Source organism: Diabrotica virgifera, chromosome 3, assembly GCF_917563875.1.
Source record: "Diabrotica virgifera virgifera chromosome 3, PGI_DIABVI_V3a".
Taxonomy (NCBI): Eukaryota; Metazoa; Arthropoda; class Insecta; order Coleoptera; family Chrysomelidae; genus Diabrotica; species Diabrotica virgifera.
Genome location: NC_065445.1, coordinates 115,726,451 through 115,749,178, shown reverse-complemented (window position 1 = coordinate 115,749,178; position 22,728 = coordinate 115,726,451). Strand labels below are relative to the sequence as shown.

Sequence of the window (22,728 nt, the reverse complement as noted above, 5' to 3'; positions counted from 1 at the left end):
GCGATCGTAAATTGTTAATTAACAATTGAATTGTTGCTAAAATATTCGTTTAATTTTCACCGGCTTCTGGAATTACAATCTATACCAAGAAAGCTTTGATGTCACTAAGTTATTTAATTATTGATTAATAATTACTTACCTAAAACTTTATTTGAAAATTAAAGTTTTTGTTAGGAAAACCCGCATTTTCCGAGGAAAATTTTCGTCGGAGCAAATCGTGAAAAACATATCTCTATGCAGAATTTAATTGCGGTGAATTTTTATTTGGGTGTTTTTGTAGTAAAGTTAAAATCTTCGGAGTTATAGAGAAATAATTGAAAAAAATACGATTTGTCGGCGCCATTTTGTTTATAAAAAAAGTAGCACACTATCTGCGGACTTTGCATACCTATATTATTAATATATAGGATCTTATAATTCGATTCCAGCAATAAAATTGCTGGTAAATAACTTTTCCATGAATTTTGCTAATTAGCCCAGAGTACCTGTAGTCGGTACAGTTCGGCTATTAATATTCCGTTCCGCGGAACCTTAAGTTCGTTTTACGGCAACTGCTAGCGTCAATTTCTCGCCCGTGGAGCCGTAGGCTTAGACAAACTAAATAGCCAGGACTCTAGCTTTAGTGCCAATCCATCGGAAGCATTACGCAACAGAATCGCGGAACGGTGTCTCTTTGAAATTACATTAGTGTATGTACTTACAAAATCCAAAAAAGTATGACGAAGGGCTAAACAATCCTGGTTTGTCCCCATGCCCAAAAAAAATGCAATATGACAAGGGATGAAAAATTTGTCGTATAAATAAACAAGTGATTGTGGAAACAGTGCAAGAGGACATAATGGAAGAAGATGGGTCAACTAATCCGGAGCTTGAACTTGTGATTGAATTGAATCGAGAATGAGAAAACTTTTATAACCAAAGAAAAACTGGTTTTATAAAAGATTACGAAAAGATTTTGGAAAAGGAAATGGCCGTTTATGAGACAGATGGTGTGAAAGGCGATTATTTCTACATGGTCTATGACTATTTGATGACCTTAAAACCGACCAGCATAGACGTAGAAAGGGCTTTCTCCGCAATTGGTTACATGTACAGTTCCATGCGAATTAGGTTAGACCAGGGGTGGGCAAACTTTTTTTAGTAAGGGCCACAAAATATTTCTAGTCTATTACCGAGGGCCGCAATATTTGTTACCTTAACACATGTTTTCGAATTTTTAACTTTTTACTAATTTTGTTTAAGGGGGGGGGGGGTGGGTATGCTCTGAAATTATCATTTCAAGCACCTTTTTTGAATTCTGTTTGAAACTATGGTAGAATTATTTTATTTTTAATTTAAATAACCATATTCAGTACAATTAAAAGAATACTCCAAACAAATTTCAAGACCAAATATTGAAAAATAAGCCAAAGGTGGCAAATTTTTACCAACATCGAAAAAAAATGGATTTTGCAATAGACATCAGAACTCATCAATGGATCAGATGAAACAGAAAATTCAAAGATATTTTATTAGCTTATGAGTCTCTCTTATGAGTTTTGACGATTTTTGCGTTTTTGATATCACTATTTTGAAGTCAAAATACCGAAATTTTTTGTAAAGAATGGTGAAAATCAACATACTTGTTATTGTTAAACAAAAAATAAGCATGAAACAAAAAATATCTCGACAGAGGTACCTTACGAAATGTCTAAAGAAAATATATGAAACATTTCAGGTGGATCTATAAGTAGCTTTTGAGTTAAAAGTCCACCGCCTTTGAAAAAAGCAGTTTTGAGAAAAACACGTTTAGTTTTGCCAACTTTTATTTTCAATTTCTTCTGTCTAGCAAATCGTAAAGTGATGCACGCCGAAATATGTTTTTGTATAGCAGAGTAATTTACAAAAGGAAAGGGAACAAATGTTAAACGGTTCTCGCTACACCCAAGCTGCCGCAAAGCGAGTCAATGGTAGGGATATTACACATGCTGTATTTCTGGTAATTTTCCTACGGGCAAACTGAAATTTTCAGGGAGTATTCTTGAAGTTATGTTCTTTCATATAAAATAATAAAAGAATCGAACTTTTCAAAATTTTGCTTGTTCCCCCTAAATAATATTCGCACTTATTTAAACATGTTATTTCCCTGATTTATATATGAGTATATAATTTACTTATTTTTAGTTTATCTATGAACCTATGTCTTTTTTCACTAATATTGTTCTAAAGCGATTTCCTTGTTGCATCTTATGCAATTTGCTATTTTATTTGGGAATATGCCACAATTTAAGTTTGAAATTACATTTACTTGACGTTTCGATTTCCCTTCGATTGATCTTGATTTCCTTCATTGTTTTTGTTTTCTTTAAAATAATTAAATAATAAAAACATTTAAAAAAAATGTTCTTCATAAATTCTAAACTTATTTTCTGGTACATTATTTAATGATTTTAACGAGGGAAATAATTGAAATAATTATTTCTTTTTTATATGATCAATGAATAGTTTGAGTTTCATTTTAAAAGTTTCATTTTGCGTTCAAAACTTGTAAATTTATCAAATTTCTAGCAGTTTTTCATTTCTAAAAATATAGCAATGTCCTCCCCTAATTCACACCATCTTTCAAGAACCTTTTCTAAATTTAACCATCGAAGATGCTTGTGGTATAAGACATCAGTATGTTCCGTTTCTAACTCTTCCAAAAATGCTATGACTGCACGATGATTTAATCCTCTTGAACGAATAAAATTAACAATATTAGTTATAATTGAAATGACGTTATTTACTTTCAAAACATTTTTGCATAATATCTGTTCTGGAAATTGTTCATGAACGTAATCTTTAAGTTTTCTCAACATTACAATATTTGCTCCTCTTAAATTTGGTGCTCCGTCAGTTGTTACACTTACTAGGTGGTTACGGGATCATTTAAAATTTTCCAAACAGTTTCTGATTACTTCAAAAATATCGTTTCCATTTGTTGAAATTTCATGGATTTCATTGAAGGAGCCGACAAAATTCTGTACCGGAAACACAAAAAATTGCTGCGAAAGGGTTAATTAATAGCTGCATTATCAATATTTAATTATTAATATTAGCAACAATTGAAAAAAATCTTTAAATGAAAAAAATTAACTTTTTTTCCGCGGGCCGCAAAAAAATGTCCAAAGGGCCGCATGCGGCCCGCGGGCCGCACTTTGCCCACCCCTGGGTTAGACGATAAATAAAATATGTTTTTTCAAAACTTAGTCTTCCAAAAACTAAATAATTCATGTTTCTGTTGTTTAGAAATTTAGAACACAGAAAAAAAAACATTAAAATCGTGTTGTTATTTTGATTCCATATTTTGCTGGATCCGCGCTGGATCCAGCTGGATTTAGGCCAATCTTGCAAAAATCCAGCTGGATTGAAAATGCTGCTGGATTGCAATCCCTAAAAACGAGCCTTTAGTCTTTCAATTAAATAAATCTTTCAGTTTTAGTTCAATGTTTGTTCACACATCACTCGCCCCTTTTCATTTCATCTATCCCATGTTTAACTCTTGCAGGACCACTCTTCTATTTAGCCCGATCAAAGAACAATCTGATCCAAAAAAAAAATAAAGGAAGGATGAAAATTTGGGAATAGGTAGTTGAAATTGTCTATTATTATATAAGAAACAGTTAACAATTCTACATCCCAATGGAGGGGAATACCCCCCTCTGGAAGATGAAAAAAATACATTCAAAATAAGACCAGAATTGGATAAAATGACTATTTCTAAACATCTTTTCTTCTATAGAGTTTTTTCACTAAGTCAATACTTTTCGCGTTATTTGCGAGTGAATATGTTCCATGTTTAACAAAATAAAACATGTTTTTGTTCGGTTTTTCTGAGATAACTCAAAAAGTAAATATTTTAGCGAAAAAATATTCGTAGCAAAAATATAGCCCATAAAAAATTTAAAAAAAATGGTGTATACGTGAGGTCTGTAGACCCAGTATAAGCAGAGTAACAGCTAATGAAAATTAGGTTCTTCGTCAAATTACAAATCGAATATTTCAATGTGAAATAACCCAAAAACGGAGCACTTCTAGGGGCAAATTCATTTTAACTTTTTTAAAGTGTTTAAAAAAAAGGTTTATTTTTGTTTTTTAAAAAAACTTGTAATGTTAAAAGTAAGTGAATTACGCTCAAAATATTGTTGATCCCTTTTATTTTTTGGTAAAAAAATCGCGAAAATCTCCCCCTAATTAGCATCACATATACATTTTAGCATTACCACTTCACAAGTTACTTTGTCTATGTATTATTTATATGATCTGTAAGTTTCATCGGTTCAAAGTGCTTCGTTTTGAAAAAGCTGTAGTTAAAATGGCTTGAACGAGTAACTAATCACGAGTTTAGGCTAATTTTGAACAGCCATAGCATAACCAATTTTTGTCTAACAAGAAAACAAAAAATAAAAAATATTCAGAAAAGCAAAACGTACATTTTATTACTCTTTGAGATTTTTGGTATTCCTAATTGTTTTTAAGTTAATTCCATAAACAATTACGATTTTTTTCAAAATAACAAAAAAAATGTTTTATTTTAAACCCAATTTTTTTCAAAACTGAGCACTTTGAACCAATGAAACTTATAGATAATATAAACAATACATAAGTAAAGTAACTTGTAAAGCGGTAACGATTAATTTTATTTGAGAAGCTAATTAAGGGGTGATTTTCGCCATTTTTTTATCAAAAAATAAAAGGGACCAACAATATTTTGAGCGTAACTCGCTTACTTTTAATGTTAGAAGTTTTTTTAAACAACAAAAATAAACCTTTTTTTAAACACTTTAAAAAAGTTGTAATGAATTTTCCCCGAAAAGTGCTCCGTTTTTTGGTTATTTCACATTGAAATATTCGATTTTGAATTTGACGAAGAAGAACCTACATTTCATTAGCTGCAACTCTGCTTCTACTGGGTCTGCGGACCTCACGCATACACCATTTTTTTAAATTTTTTATAAGCTATATTTTTACTAAGAATATTTTTTTCGTTAAAATACTTACTTTTTGAGTTATCTCCGAAAAACCATCCAAAAACTTTTTTTTTTGTTAAAAATGAACACATTCACTCGCAAAGTATTGACTTAGTAAAAAAACTCTATAGAACAAAAGATACTTAGAATTAGTCATTTTATCCAATTCCGGATTTGTTTTGAACGTATATTTTTTCACCCCCGAGAAAAAAATTTTCACCCCGTATTTTCCAACTTTTGTAAAATGGTGGGGATGTAGAATTGTAAACTTTTTCTTATATAATAATAGACAATTTCAACTACCTAGTCCCAAATTTTCATCCTTCCTTTATTTTTTTGGAGGTTTTCGTAAAATTTTGCGTTCCCTGATCGGACTAGTTAGAAACAGCGAGCATCAAGAAATGTCCACGCATAAATTAGTCAAAAACATGCTTCTTTATTTATCAATACTTACTAAGTACTAATATTTTAATTTTTTCTGTGTTTTGTGTACCACCGCCAATAATGATATGTACCACCAGTGGTACATGTACCACAGATTGAGAACCTCTGGTCTAGAGAGTTCATGCACACATCGTTTTTTTCACTTTTCTGTGCTATATTTTTGCTAAATATGGTTTTTTTGAGAAAATACTTACTTTTTGATTATTTGCAAGAAACCGTCTAAATACGTGTTTTTTTTGTTGAAAAATGAAAAAATGTTGCTTAGATCCATTTCCAGACTTATTTTGAAAGTACATTTTTTCACCCCCCACAAGGGATGAAACTCGCCCCCAAGGCGAAAGCACACATCGGTCAAACATAATGTTTTTTCTTTGATAGATGATCTATGTGTATGCCAAATTTGATGTCAATCCAAGCGGTTCTTTAAAATTTGGAGCAAAAACCGTGATTCAATGTATACTATAGGTTGCTAAGGGCAACCGACACAATAAGATAACAATCGTAATAGCCCAGTCGGGATAGCATTTGACCTTGCATTAGGAGCTGCCCCAAATTTTATTTTTCTAATCTTTAGGGGGGGGGTCAATAGAAGTATAAATTTAAAATCTCGACTGAATTTGACCGTTGCGTTAGCCGCCATCTTGATTTTAAACGAGAACCATTTTTGGTCAACATCTCCGCCATTTTTAACTTTTTGACAAAAAGTATACAAACTGAAATTGTTTAAAATGCGATTTTCTATAATTTCGTTTATTATAATTTTTTTCGTGCGGTCCATATTTTCCGAGTTACGGGGGAAAAACAGTGACAGTTTTTAGCATAGCAGAAAGCATAATTATTGATTTATTGAATTATCTCGTTTATTATTACTTTTACAACAAATTTTAACCTATACAAAAATGAAGAGAATTAAATTTTGTACAATTTTGATTTCTTTCATTTTTTTGATAAAATCAATATTTAAGGTAGTACGTATGCGGTAAAGACGCGAACGTAAGACCCGATTGATTTTAAAGCAATTGTTTTTGTTCAATATCTTCCCCATTTTCAACTTTTCGACAAAAAGTGTAAGGACTGAAATTGTTGCAATTACGATTTACTTACTACAATTTTTCGAAAAAACCAGTGGCGAGTCTATGAGAGGGGGGAGTGGGAAAATTCCCCCCAACGGGGTCCAAAATTAAAAAAAAAATGTTGAAATATTAAAATATGTTAGCTGACATGAAACTTAATTATCGATAGACAAATTCAACCAATAAAACCCGCTAGTTAATAAAATTAAGTGAACTTAATGCATATGTTATTATTTATGTCTTTTATGAATGTACTTAGTTTGGTTGGTGTTTCATTAGAAGTTTTAAAAATTGCATGAAATATAATTCTCTTTATTTTTGTTTATGTACAATTATGTCGTAAAATTAATAATAAATGAGACAATTCAATAATTATGCTTCCCCTCCGCTTCCACTATTTTCCTCCTTAACTCGGAGAATATTGATCGCATAAAAAAATGTGGAAAAGAAATTGTAGAAAATTGCGTTTCCAACAATTTTAGTTCCTACAGTTTTTGTCGAAAAGTTGAAAATGGCGTAGATATTAAGCAACAACGGTTCTTCTTTAAAATCAATATGGCTGCTAATGCAACCGCGGAATTCAGTCGAGATTTTAAATTTACACTACTATTGATCTCCCCTAAAGGATAGAATTATAAAATTTGGGGCAGCTCGGAAAAAAGATTCAATTCAGTAATTATGCTGCCCCCACCACTTTTTACTATTTTCCAACTTAACTCGGAAAATATCAACCGCATGAAAAAAAATGTTAAAAAGAAATTGTAGGAAATCATATTTGGAACAATTTAATTTGAAAATGGCCTAGATATTGAACAAAAACAATTGCTACAAAATCAATCAGGTCTTACGCTCGCGCCATTATCTCTTACATACTACCTTAAATATTAACTTTAGCAAAAAAATGAAACAAACTAAAATTGTGTAAAATTCAATTCTCTCTATTTTTGTATAGGAACATTTTTGTCGTAAAACTAACAATACACGAGATAATTCAATAATTATGCTCTATCTATATATAACTGTCACTATTTTCCGCTATAACTCGGAAAATATCGATGGCACGAAAAAATTGTAAAAATAGAAATGATAGAAAATTACATTTTTAACGGTTTTGGTTGTTATACTTTTTGTCGAAAAGTTGAAAATGGCGGAGATATTGAGCAAAAACGGTTCTTGTTTAAAATCAAGATGGCGGCTAACGCAATGGCGGAATTTAGTCGAGATTTTAAATTTACACTACTATTGACCCCCCCTAAAGATTAAAAAAATAAAATTTGGGGCAGCTCCTAATGCAAGGTTAGGCCTGTTATTCGTCTAACCCGACTGGACTATGAAGAAAAAAAATCTCCACTCCACTTTAAAAATCATTTTTAATAATTAAGTGAAATTTTCTTTTAAAATAATTTTTATTTTAAGATAATACAGTACAACCTGCCATATCCGGACCCGTCATATCCGGACCTTCCCATATCCGGACGGTTCTGCGCCGTCCGGATCTACCGAAATCTACCGAGAAAGGCAGTCCTGCTGTTGGACAACGCACTAAAAGAAGAACTAAAAGATGGCGAAATAATGTATTATAGAATCTATAAAACGTTTCTATCGACGAAAGTTATTGACGGCGTTGATGACTGGAATGTATGAAGGAGAAAACGTTTCAGACACTGTAAAAGAAGTAGTGGTCTTGATATCCGGATTTTTTCATATCCGGATCGGTCTGTCGCCACATTGATCCGGATATGGCAGGTTTAACTGTATAAGTTTTTCTTTAGTCAATGACTGAAATAATTTCTTAATTGTTATAAATAAAGCCACTACGATTTAAAAAAACAAAAACAATTATATCGGGTTCAGTTGGTCGTGGAAAATTTTCATTTTGTTTTGAATTTTTATTTTGTTTTGAATTTTCGTTTTGTCTTCAGCAACAATAATCTGTAAGTTAGAAACTCATAGGATGTATAGGGTCCACTTCAATTCTAAATGTTTATAACGAAATCTTCCCCCTTATTTTCAAACTCGAAATAAAAAGTTGAGCAATGTTTTACGCATTTGTTTGCATCAGAATATGAAAATATAAATTTTTAGAAGGAGAGTGGATCTAGGATTAACTCTCTACGATTTTTTTTTTCAAAAAGTTATAGCCTTCGACATTTGACCTCTCGGGATAAACAATTTATAATATCTAAGCAACATGTTCACCAATTGGGCTTTACAATTCTTTTTTATATTTAGAATTGAAAGATCTTCATTTTAAATCCTTAAAAAATGAAAAAAGTTATTTTTACAATAAATAACGTAATTACAAAAAACGGCCATTTTGGACCTTTCGCAGGATGTTTTGCAACAACAAATTAACGAAATTAAACTTCCCATAGCTCAAATTGTAGGTTTTTTTAAATTTACTCTGAAATGAATATCCTATGCTGCAAAATTAAAAATCTTTAAAAATTGCAAATTTAACAAATTAATGAAAAACGTCATAAATAAAAAAGCTCCTATAATTTTTGGTTACATTTCAGTAGAAGTTATTCCTGGCATCGTCCTTTACAACACCCCATAGGTTTCAAAAATTCCTGGATTCCTGAATTACACGCTTTTTCACCCACTGCCTGGGGTATATAGGATCTTTTACAAAGGACCCCGTAGAAACCTTATGGGAAATGGCTCTCTGTCAAATGCTCTGAAACTTTGGGTTCTAGTAGTCCTTGATGTGTACAATGTGTAGAACAAAAGACTCAATGGGCGCATAGCTCCAGAAAATCATGGTTTTAACATATAAGCCTCTGAAGTTATAGGTACAGTGAGGACGTTTGAGTTGGAATAAATTCATTTCCTCGAGAATGGGCGACTCAGGAGATAAATTACAAATCAGGTCGATTTTTATTTTTAAATTATAATTTTTTGGCATATTATATTATACTTGTGAAGTCATCCATCTGGGCGTGATGGCGCAATCGATGATTTTTTAAATAAGAATAGGGGTCGTGTGATAGCTAATTTGAAATATTATTCAATTCTATATTCAGTAATATAAACATTAACTCAATTATTTATACAGAGTGCTCAAAAAAAAATTTGAATTAAATTAATTGAAACAGAAAGAAGAATGTATATAATTTATTTAAATGTTGAATGGGTTGCATGTGTGAGTTCATTTTAAATAAAGTAAAGAAACACAGACGTACCCACAATAATTTAATTTACTTCGACGACCGGTTTCGATCTCTACAATATACAGAGCATCCTCAGGTCGGCGTTACAAGTGATTAATCATTTAATCACTTGTAACGCCGACCTGAGGATGACTTGTATATTGTAGAGATCGAAACCGGTCATCGAAGTAAATTAAATGATTGTGAGTACGTCTGTGTTTCTTTACTTCATATAATTTATTTAATTCAAAATACATTTTACTGTTGTCCGAAAACAGAAAAAAATGTTTATTTGATAAATAAATATTGTTTTTCGCTTAAATTCAATATTAAAGCTGCCACCTACCTGCCTCTTAGCAGTTTGAACATTTAATTTAAGCGAAAAGCAATGTTTATTTTTCAAATTAACATTTTTTCTGTTTTCTGACAGCAGTAAAATGTATTTTGAATTAAATAAATTATATACATTCTTCTTTTTGTCTCAATGATTTTAATTAAAAAAATTTGGACACCCTGTATAAATAATTATGTTAATGTTTATATTAGTGAATAGAGAATTAAATAAGCTTTTAAATGAGCTATCACACGACCCTTTCGCTTGAATTAAATGTTCAAACTGCTAAGAGGCAGGTAGGTGGCAGCTTTAATATTGAATTTAAGCGAAAAACAATATTTATTTATCAAATAAACATTTTTCCTGGTTTCGGACAACAGTAAAATGTATTTCGAATTAAATAAATTATATACATTCTTCTTTTTGTCTCAAGTTATTTAATTAAAAAAAAATTGGGCACCCTGTATAAATAATTATGTTAATGTTTATATTAGTGAATAGAGAATTGAATAACCTTTCAAATGAGCTATCACACGACCCTGTTCTTATTTAAAAAAAATCATCGATTTCGTCATCGCGCCCAGATGGATGACGTCACTAGTATGATATATATGCCAAAAAATTATAATTTTAAAATAAAAATCGACCTGATTTGTAATTTATCTCCAGAGTCGGCCATTCTTGAGGAAATGAATTTATTCCAACTCAAACGTCCTCACTGTATCTACCTATAACTTCAGAGGCTTATATCTTAAAACCATGATTTTTTGGAGCTACGCGCCTATTTTTTGTTCTACACATCAAGGACTACCAGAACCCAAAGTTTCAGAGCATTTCAGAGAGCCATTTCCCATAAGGTTTCTGCGGGGTCCTTTAACTAATTTTAATGATAATTATATTCATTTTATCCTTGCCAATGTGATATTGTGTTTAAATGTTATTTTGAAGAAATGACAAGGAAGCTTTTAACACATTTTGATGTCTCTCTAATATAGAATTTGTTATTCTAGTTTTTGGAAGAAACTAATCAATTTCTGTTTCCTCCTTTTGTGAGGAGTTGGCCCTTAATCCACATAGTCGACGATGAAAACCACGTGGGAATAAACCACTAACTTCAGCTATTTTTGACAACACAAGACACTAACATGGTCAACATCCAAGGCCTACACACTTCATCTGGATCCAACAACATCCAGTTCCAACCTCCACACAGAACCACGCAATTCGTCAATACTTCTATACCATACCTAAGTATCATTCCATCTTTGTAAAGCTATAGGCAGGATTTGCTTGCACACATAAAGTATCATTATATAACTTTGTTTTATGATAAATAAATATGATTAATTCTTCTTATGCTTTATTTGTCTAAATCTGAATTTCCATTGTTCATGTCTTTGATTAAAACCAGACGAACTTACACCTGAGAGACTGAGCTAAGCGAAACGTAAACCGTAGGCTCCCATAGTTGGTTGGAGTTTTATTCATTAACTTCCCAACTATCTGTAGTAATAGTTCTAACTGGTTCTAACGTTACAAGTTATATTATAATACAAATTTGCAAATATGGTTATTAAGGTACTGTGACACTATTTATAGACTGCTCACAACCTGTCCTAGGAACCACGGCCTATCAACCGCAATAGGATGGAATGGTGGAGCGTATGAATAAGACAGTCGGCAAGTATTTGACAAAGATGGTGTCCAATCATCAGCGAGACTGAGACCAGTACCTGCCGTTCTTCGCAATGGCCTATAGATCTGCTGTTAATGAATCAACGGGATAAACACCAACAAAAATCCTATTTGGACGCGAGATGCGTTTACCCTGTGATTTAGAGTTTGGATGTCGACCTGGAGAAGATGTGGCTGGTGAGGATTATGTGAATGAATTGCGAAGAAGAATTGACGATATACACAAGTTGGTCCGTTCCCATCTTCAGATCGCTAGCGACCGAATGAAGAAACGATACGATACCCAAGCCGAGAAGGGATGTTTCAAGGAGAACGACAAAGTCTTTCTAATTCAAAGAAGCGAACAGGTTGTTCTCCCAAATTGCAGCAGTTCTGGAAAGGCCCGTACCTCATTGTCAAGAAAATAATGACGTTATCTACAGAATACGCAAGATTCCTAGGGGAAAGCCGATGATAGTCCACCATAACCGGTTGCGCCGTAAGAGGGAGACCACGACGTAGTTGAAGAAGTGTAAGTAAACCAAGTTCGAGAAATACCTAACCTCACGTTTGAGGAGTTCATGGGGGCCTACGGAGGTACCGGTAAAGCGAGACATGGTGTTACCACTGAAGAAAAGCGAGATCTACTCGCACTTCCCGATGACTATTCACTGGCCCATACCATCCCGACCAGTATCAGAGACGCACGAGGGTTGGCATCCGCCTTTCGAAGAAAGTTTGGTCGAGTTGCAGAACTTCAATGCCAACTGCCAGCTCCTGGAAAAGCATTGAAACTCCAAGATGCATCACGTTACCTATTCTATCTGGTAACAAAAGACACTGTCCTTGACCAACCTACCTACCAAGATGTATGGGATGCATTAATTCAATTGAGAGAGCACGTGTTGGAGTCCGACGTGCAAAAGTTAGCCATGCCAAAGTTAGAATGCCGACAATTAGACTGGAGAGTTATCCAAAATATGATAGAAGAAATTTTTAAAGACACCGAGGTCCAAGTGTTAGTCTGTTGCAATCCGCATAGTTACTGGTGCGGAGCGAAGACCGTCCCCTGCCACTTTTATACAACTGGGAATTGTAAAAGAGGGTCCAATTGCAGATACCAGCATCCAGTTCCAGTCCCGACAAGGTTCCAGGAGCAACCATCTTTTAAGGAGGGGGCAATGTGACACTATTTATATGCTGCTCACAACCTGGCCTATTTCTTTCCGAAGCTTCTCGTCGTTACGAGAGAAAACCATTTTTTCCACGGCATTCGGAACGAGGGATACCGAAGTATATACTTTACTTTACTTTATCGTGTCCGGACATGTCATTTATAAAATTTCGGCCCAGTATCGGGCTACGTCGGTTCCATGTTCGTTGGCGAGCCACAAATCTTCGAGAGTACACCGATAAGGACAGTTTCTGCATGTAAAAAGATGTTCCATATTCTGCGTTTCTCCACAGTCACAGTTCACATCATCTTGGCCAATTTTACCATGTTTAATTTCACTGGAGCGACCCCCGTTCTTATCCTATTCATAGTTTTCCAAGTTTTAAAGTCTCAAGACTGGCCGGTCCAATAAACCTGAGGAAGAGGAAAATATTCAGGCGGTTCATCCTGCACTGTTCCAAGGAAGCTTTTCCTGGATTTTAGTCGCTTTCGTGGTGTTCGAGCTTTGTATAGGGCATGCCGCTCGTCCGCAATCTGTTTAATTTTCTCTATGTGCTCTGCAACGCCTCTGCGTGTTGAGGGTTCTGCAAAACCCGCTGCTTTATATAAGCTTGAGAGTGGTGTTGGTTTCATGCACCTCGTTATTGTCCTGCATGTTTCATTTAGCGCAGTATTGACTTGTTTAGCGTGGGTAGATCTGCCCCAAACTGGGCACGCATATTCAGCAGTTGAGAAACACAGTGCCTGTGACGTTGTTCTTAAGATGCCAGGACATGCATCCCATTTACTTCCCGTTAGCTTTCTGAGTATGCTGTTCCTAGTTGTTACTTTCCCTCTCGTTTTTATGCAATGTTGTCTGTAGGTAAGGGACCGGTCCAGAGTTACTCCAAGATATTACGTTGGTCTGTGTGCTCTAGTATATTACCACTCCACACAATTTGGAGTTTTCGCTTGGCTTCCCTTGCGCGAAGGTGGAAGGCGCAGACTTGTGTTTTAGAGGGATTGGGTCTCAGGGAATTTTGCAGATAGTACTCTGTCATTGTTTTTAAGGTAGTTTCGAGCCTCTCCTCAACTTCTTCAAAGCTATTTCCTTGAGCACATATTGTGAGATCGTCAGCATAGAGGAAATGCTTGGTTTCAGTCGGCGTAGGTTATACTCCGTTTCAGTCGGCGTTCTTATATACTTCGGTTCTTATATACCGAAGTATATAAGAACGAGATATTCATTTAGCAGGCCAGTCAGTTATCGACGCGTAATAATTATTGTATTTAGAATCGAGTTGTTCGCCGTGTATTTTGAAATGTATTAGTTATTGGAATTATTATGTTTTAGTTAGTAAAATCATAAATATGAGATTGTAAATAAATTAGATGTGTTAACTTAGTGCCTAAAAAACATAAATAATAAAATAGTAAAGTCAACCGCGTAAATCAGTACAGTACTAAGGGTTATTATAAGGGTAATAACGCTTGAGGTCAATGGTGTATATACCGAGGGCCTTTGGCCCGAGGGATATACGTTGACCGAAAGCGTTATTATCTATAATACCCGTGGTGCCTTCAACGTTTAATGTCCAACTTAATTATTCTTTATATGCAAAAAATTTGAATGAATTCTAAATTAATTAGTTTTCAAATAAGTACATTTACCAGCAATAGTCGTTACGTTATTGGTTATTGTGGTAACCATAGTTTTACTTAGGTTGTTATTTGTCAATTTGACAATATTTAACTAGTTATTTAAATTTAATGCCCTAGGGTGTTATTTTTCAAAATATCATAGGGCATTATATCATACTTAACTGACTTCGAAATCATGTCATTATTTTTCAAATAATATACCAGTCGGACATTAAAAAATATAGTATAAAATTGAAATACAATTTCTCAGAGTATTTTCTTTTCTCCAAATAATAAAATAATCTACGTGTTTTATTTGCATCTGCTCATTTTGAAAAATATCTAATTAAATAAGATAGTAAGAGTTCATGGACAGTAAATTATAGCCAAAACAATGTGTGTGTGGTAATTGCGTTAAAATTAATTTTCTGTCAACGCTTCGTTTTGCTTCTATTTTTATATTTTATTTAGTTGACTTATAACATTAATGATATAATATGCATTTGATTATATAATTTTATTCTGACTTTCCTTATTAAGTTTATTTTCAAAACAGAGAGATGGTTGTACATTTAACAATCCGCACTTAAAAGTTGAGTCCATGGTTCTTTACCCTTGCGCCATTAATATCTGGCAATATAAAACACATACTTTTTATTTAGCATCATTGTCTTCCACGCATGAAACTAAAGACAAACCAGCTACCGCCTGTTATTAAGTAAAGACACATGTTATTTTTATGAACCCTCTAGACTCAGTACATCGAAAAGAGATACGTACAAAAAAGACGCTTGGGGACGTTTTCCGATTTTAAGTACAATTTATGATGTTTCTAGTCTGTTTACTTGTGGCTGTCAGTTCGTTGCATTTTTGCTGTTTTTTGTCCTGTTTTTGCATTTATAAGTTATTTATATAACACAAACAATTGTTTTCACAACCAATTTTATATTGGAGTTAGAAATTTTATGGTAAGTGTATTTTATTTTGCCATTAACTTGCATACACAGTTAACATTATTCACACAGTTAGGGAATTGTTTTTTAATATTCCGCAAAAGTGAAAGAAATGACAAAAAGAAAATATTTTATTGATTTTTTTAGATTATGATTAATTATTAATGATATGTATTTAAAGAATTCATTAAGCTACTTCAAATGCAGCTGTAATTCTACACTAAAATTTTAAAACAAAACTTTCATTTACATTCTATTTATAATGTAAAATTTTATAATATAATCCGTAATCGGAGCAGTAGCCACTTTCTGTCACTTGATTTTGCGTGGAGTAAATTTCCGACTTATTTCGTATGTTTTAAATCATGACGCCCGGGTAAAGAACCATGGACTCAACTGTGGGTTCGTTGCATTAATGAATCAAAACTAATAGATATAAACACCTGTTAGACCGTCAGATTTCAATAGAAGTTCAGCTATTAGACCAAGAGGCAGCGCTGAAAAACCTATTTCAATTTACTAAAGCTAGATTTTTCACAGTTGATTATTGTGAGTGTGTAGAGAAACATACTGCGGTCGGTCAAGCGAAACGTAGAACAGGGGTTACTGAGAGGGTATCAAAGTTGCATTCCTACGAAGGTAATTATTTCCATTTACTAAGGCTGAAAATCAGTACACACATTCTAAATTAAATATAAATAAAAGTTATTATAGTCGGTCAGCTGTATGACGGGACAGAGCCGGTCGGTCGGCCCCAATAGTCGATTGAGGAAATGAAGCATTTTGGCTCGCAATTTTTTCGACCAGCATGGATTTACTTGAAATTTTCACAGAAGGTAGCGAATAGTCCAAGGATCATTTTATATATCATGCCGCTATCATACGCTAAAATCTTGGGGGTGGTTGCCACCCCATCTCGGGGGTGGGAATTTTTTATTACATTTTAACCATGTAATTCGATGGAAAAAGTGATTCTAAGAAAAAAATGTATTTTACATTTTCTTCGTAAAACTAATATTTTTCGAGTTATTCGCGCTTGAAAATCACAGTTTTTCGACGAAAAAATCGACTTTTTTAGAGGGTTTTTTGGGAATACCTCGAAAAATATTCTATATATTTTTGGCGGTAAAAAATTTCTTCAAAAATGATTTTGTATGATTTCTAAAGAGCTATAAGATTGTGTAAATTAAATTCCGTAAGATCGCTTAGTTTTTAATTGGGGCGGGTTTAAAGGGCTCAAATAAGGGGGTGTTTGCTGGTAAATAGAGGTTTTAAACAGCTATATCTGGCTAACTGTTCACTGTAATGAAAATTTATGTACAGGGTAATTTTAGTCATTAAAAAAGCTATAATTTAGTAGTTTATAATTTTTTTCGTATCTTCAGTATTTTCGGAGATATTATGAAGTAAAAGGTGAAAAATACCAAATTGCAAAAAAACAATTTTTCTTTAAAACTCCAATTTTTCCAAAATTAGGCCATTTAAATAGATCAAACTCCTTGACTCTATTGATAATATAAATATAAAAGGAACTACAGAAAGGTAAAGACCAATTTTGAATTAGGAAGGTAGTTAGGGGGTTGTTCTCACTGATTTTTTCATAGAGAAAAGTAGGTACCGACATTTTTTTGATTATAAGTCGCTTAATTTTTATGCTAGAATCTTTTTATTATTATTTTTTGAAAGGTCTAATTGTTTACTTGAAAAAATATTATTTAAGTTTCCCTCGAAAAATGCAAATTTTTCCCATTATTTGGCTTTAAATATTTCAAATTCTTCATTTGACGAAAAAAGCTAATCTTTAACATGCCGTATCTCGGTTTGTATTGGTCTTAAATATATTACTGGAAAATAATATGGTTTGTGTTACTAAAAGGTACAATTTTGATATCTACAGTTTTTTTTAATAAATGCATATTTTTCGAGGTATTCTCAAAAAACCCTCTAAAAAAGTCGATTTTTTCGTCGAAAAACTGTTATTTTCAAGCGCGAATAACTCGAAAAATATTAGTTTTACGAAGAAAATGTAAAAAACATTTTTTTCTTAGAATCACTTTTTCCATCGAATTGCATGGTTAAAATGTAATAAAAAATTCCCACCCCCGAGATGGGGTGGTAACCACCCCCAAGGTTTTAGCGTATGATAGCGGCATGATATAGAAAATGATCCTTGGACTATTCCCTACCTTCTGTGAAAATTTCAAGTAAATCCATGCTGGACGAAAAAATTGCGAGCCAAAATGCTTCATTTCTTCAATCGACTATTGGGGCCGACCGACCGGCTATGTCCCGTCATACAGCTGACCGACTATAATAACTTTTATTTATATTTAATTTAGAACGTGTGTACTGATTTTCAGCCTTAGTAAATGGAAATAATTACCTTCGTAGGAATGCAACTTTGATACCCTCTCAGTAACCCCTGTTCTACGTTTCGCTTGACCGACCGTAGTATGTTTCTCTACACACTCACAGTAATCAACTGTGAAAAATCTAGCTTTAGTAAATTGAAATAGATTTTTCAGCGCTGCCTCTCCGTCTATATGATTTTATCCCTTATGCCTGTGAGATTACTGAAAGATGAAATCAAGGAGCGTAAAACATGTGAAAGTTGTGGGGTTTCCTAGGAAAATCTGCGTGAAAATTTAATTTTTTATTGCCATTCTTCCTTATGCCATTTTACGAATCGACAGAGGAATATTTTGATTTTATTTTTGAAAATTTTGGCTTAAGGGCTACTGGACCTAAGGGTGTTGATTATGACCTAAACTGTTAAAGATCAGTATCCGTGATTTTCTCCTTCATGCTACTTGACAGCTTTTAGCTTTTACGATAACGAACCTGCAAATAAGGCATCATGGCAGATGGTGAAAACAAAAAATTTTATATGGAAAAGTTGCGGAAAATAAGAAAAATACGATTTTCAGGAAAACTCATCCTTCTTCAAATCTGAATTTCCTTCTTTTTTGGTTATCTCATGACATTTTCAGTACACAAAAAGACATAAGGGATAAAATCGTGGTTGAACTCCGTATTGAAATCCGGCGGTCTATGTAAAGATATACAGGGTGTCCCAAAAAGAGTGGTCATAAATTATACCACACATTCTGGGGTCAAAAATAGTTCGATTCAACCTAACTTACCTTAGTACAAATGTGCTCATAAAAAAAGTTACAGCCCTTTGAAGTTACAAAACGAAAATCGATTTTTTTCAATATATACAAAACTATTAGAGATATTTTATTGAAAACGGACATGTATCATTCTTATGACAGGAACATCTTAAAACAAAATTATAGTGAAATTTGTCCACCCCATAAAAAATTTATGGGGGTTTTGTTCCCTTAAACCCCCCAAACTTTTGTGTGCGTTCCAATTAATACATTATTGTGGTACCATTAGTTGAACACAAAGTTTTTAAAACTTTTTGCCTCTTAGTATTTTTTCAATAAGCCACTTTTTATCGAGATGCGGCTGCTTTTTTAATATGTTTACATAAAAATTTTATGGGGATTTTCTTCCTTTAAACACCCCAAATGTTTGTGTACGTTCAAATTAAACTATTATTGCGGTACCATTAGTTAAACACAGTGTTTTTAAAACTTTTTTTGCCTCTTAGTCTTTTTTTGATAAGTCACCCTTTATCGAGATGTGGCTTCTTTTTCAAAATATACCTAAAAATATAAATTAAAATAAATTTTTAGATTAGTAACAGGTTTCTATAATCGTACTTAACCATATACAAATATGTGGTGGATTCGACAAATATTCAAAATATCTCGATAAACACTGGCTTATCTAAAAAGTCCTAAGAGGCAAAAAGTTTTAATTAAAAACATTGTGTTTAACTAATGGTGCCAAAATAATAATTTAATTGGAACGTACACAAAAGTTTGGGAGGGTTTAAGGGAACAAAACCCCCATAAAATTTTTGTGGGGTGCACAAATTTCACTTTAATTTTTTCTTTCAAGATGTTGCTGCCATAAGAATGTCACATGTCCATTTTCAATAAAAAATATCTAAGAGTTTTCGATACATGAAAATAAAACGATTCTCATTTTGTAACTTCAAAGAGCTGTAACTTTTTTTGTTTGCACTATTGTATATAGGTAAGTCAGGCTCAATCAACCTATTTTTGACCGCACAATCTGTGGTATAATTTATGACCAATCTTTTCGGGACACCCTGTATATGTAATAATTTTTAATTGCTACGTTTACCATTGACAATAATACCAAACAATATTTAATGACCAGTTCAAGGCCACTACTGTTATTATCGTACGATAAAATCAATTATATTAACGAACATTATTGTTCTTAATCTACTACTTGATGTTAGTTTGGCAAAGTTCGTCCTAGTTGTATATATTTTATGTTAACTTCAACCTTAATTAATTGGCTTAATCCCAAAGGAACTATTCACTTTGAAATAAATTAACGAAGGTTACTGCATTCAAAAACAAATTATATTTTAGTCACATCGAAAAAAAACAGCTGCTATTAAGTGAATGATACTTTTGTTATCAAGGCTTGGGTCTGACAGTTACTTAGTCCATGTTGTGAGGCTGTTCCTGTATGAAAAAATTTATGATTATGTTCCTTTGCTGATTTCTGTTTAAAAATGTCCTCTTTAAACAAATAGAAGGGTGCAGGACGAAATTTTTGGACAGAAATTGTTTTTAACAATTTTTTTAAAGGAGTTCAAAAAATCACCTTTTGTTGCTCCAAAAAATATTTTTTTTGCGTTTTTAGGGCAGTCAATGAGGGTATTTGGCTCTAAATTCTATCCTACTACATCGATTTACTTGATATTTTCACAGTAAGTAGGGAGTAGCTCAAGAAACAAAGTCTACCCTATGCCGATGTGCGCTTTTATCTTGGGGGTGGTTCCCACCCCTTCTCGGGGGTGAAAAATGTTTTGGTTATAATAGCCACGGAAGAGGCTAGAAAACCTAATTTTAAGCAAAAACTGTTCTATAATTATTTTTTGAAAACTCAATACTTTTTGAGTTATTCGTGGTTGAAAATTGGCCATTTTCATTGAAAAATAACACCTTTTCGGACGGATTTTGCGACTACCTTAAAAACTATGCATCTAACAAAAAAACTATATAAAATATTTCTGTAGGTTATAAAAAACAAAGAGATTCGTTCCTTCATAAATCTTCTAGTTAAAATACAAAGAGGGATATGGTAGGTAAGAGGAGTTTGTTTTTTTTCCTGCATGATCAGATCGGTGTATTCAACTTGAAATAACAGAGAAATTGTCGATTTTAGGTGTATAATGATACTAATAACTTTTGTAGTGCTTGAAAAGACCTTTAAAATGAGTAATACTAAATGTCGATTACATTCAAACTAAGCGAGATATTCTGCAAAAAAGTTGATGACTAATGTAGTTTAAGAAGAAATGAGAAGTATGTATATTTAACCCCTCATCCGTTAGAATTTAAATACATCGTTTTCCTTCTACAATACTTTTTATTATAGTGTTATTTCTATGTTCAAAAAGTTGGACTGGATCAAAATGAATGGTTTTTGAAAAAAAAAATAAGATCAAATTATAGAGCGTATTTTTAAATTTCTTAAAAATCTTCCTTTTCATCCACGTAACTCGAAAAAGATAAGAGATATGAAAAAAAGATACCACACAAAAATGTAGGGCTTTTTCAGATAAAAATTTCGTTTTTTTTTTTCATTACTGTATCTCTTATTATTTTTAAGTTACATGGAGAAAAAGGAAGATTTTTAAGAAAATTGAAAAATGCTCTCTATAATTTGATCTTTTTTTTCAAAAACCATTCATTTTAAACCCGTCCAACTTTTTGAACATAGAAATAACACTATAATAAAAGGTATTGTGGAAGGAAAATGATGCATTTACATTTTGGTGGACGGGGGTTAAAATTACTTCCCGTTTTTTCTTAAAATACATTAGTTATCAATTTTATTTGTGTTATTTCAAGTTGAATACACCAATTTGAGAATGTACCAAAAAACAAACTATTTTCAGCTACCATATCTCTTTTTGTATTATATCTAGAAGATTTATGAAGGCAAGTGTCTCTTTGTTTTTTTATAATCTACAAAAATATTTAATATAATTTTTTTAGTTAGATGCATAGTTTTTAGGGTATTCGCAAAAAACCGTTCGAAAAGGTATTAGGTCTGGATCCCGCGTATGAAAAAAAAGTTGATTAATAGCAAGCTGAAAATTTGTTAATAGCTTAAGGGTGTCTAGTAGGACAAACTTTAATATATGGGAATACTGGAACAGGGGAAGTTTTAATTGTGGAACAGGTTAAAAATTTGAAACGGTCAGACCACCAAAACGGCACATGTATTTTGTCCGAGAGAACAGAATTAAACTCTCCGAACGGAGATTAAACTCTCATACAAAAATCAGACTGCTATTTATCACCAAATGGGCGTTTTATTGAGTGGAACATGTAGAATATGTCAAGTGACAGGAATTATGACAGGTGATAAATAGCAGTCTGATTTTTTCATGAGAGCTTAATCTCTGTTTAAAGAGTTTAAGTCTGTTCTGTCGGACAAAATAAATGTGCCGTTTTCGTGGTCTGACCGTTCCAAATTTTTAACCTGTTCCACAATTAAAACTGCCCCTGTTCCAGTGTTCCCATATATCAAAGTTTATCCGACTAGACACCCTTAAGCTATTAACAAATTTTCAGCTTGCTATTAATCAACTTTTTTTCCATACGCGGGATCCAGATCTATATTATGTTTCAATGAAAATGGCCAATTTTCAACTACGAATATGTATCTCAAAAAGTATTGAGTTTTCAAAAAAAATTAAAGAACAGTTTTTGCTTAGAATTGGGTTCTCTAGCGAATTCCGTGGTAATTTTAACCAAAAAATTTTCCACCCCTGAGAAAGGATGGGAACCACCTCCAAGATAACCACCAAGGGAACCACCTCCAAGATAAAAGCACACATCGGCATAGGGTAGACTTTGAATTGGGAGATAAGTAGAGGCTAGGCCCAAAATTTCATTAAAATCTATGCAGTAGGACAGAATTCGGAGGTAATATCCTATTCTTGCTCCCATTGACTGGCGTATTTTTGGGTTATTTTAAACAAAAATGGTATACGTGATTTTTCTCAAAAATTTTCAAGAGTTTTCAAGCTTCGAAAATGCGTAATTTTGCATTTTTCAGATTTTAAATCGCTAATAACTCGAAAATATCAACTTTTGAGAAAAATAACAAGTTTTTTTGTCCCAAAAAAACCGAAAAAAATATGTTCCGGAGCAAAAAGTTATTCTTTTGAATTTGTTTAAAAAACTTTT

At 32.9% G+C, this 22,728-nt stretch overlaps 1 protein-coding gene and 1 long non-coding RNA gene across 3 annotated transcripts in view; one reads left to right on the top strand and one right to left on the bottom strand.

Annotated features, from left to right (window-relative positions):
• LOC126882054 (uncharacterized) overlaps positions 1-11,343 on the top strand; it is a 29,779-nt gene extending 18,436 nt beyond the window's left edge. For both annotated transcript variants that reach the window (XR_007697106.1, XR_007697107.1), the window contains exon 2: positions 11,002-11,343. This is a non-coding gene — a long non-coding RNA (uncharacterized LOC126882054). The remainder of the gene's footprint in view (positions 1-11,001) is intronic.
• The window catches only part of LOC114330193 (mitochondrial carrier protein Rim2), a 257,195-nt gene that overhangs the window by 94,864 nt on the left and 139,603 nt on the right, over positions 1-22,728 (bottom strand). The window lies entirely within an intron of this gene.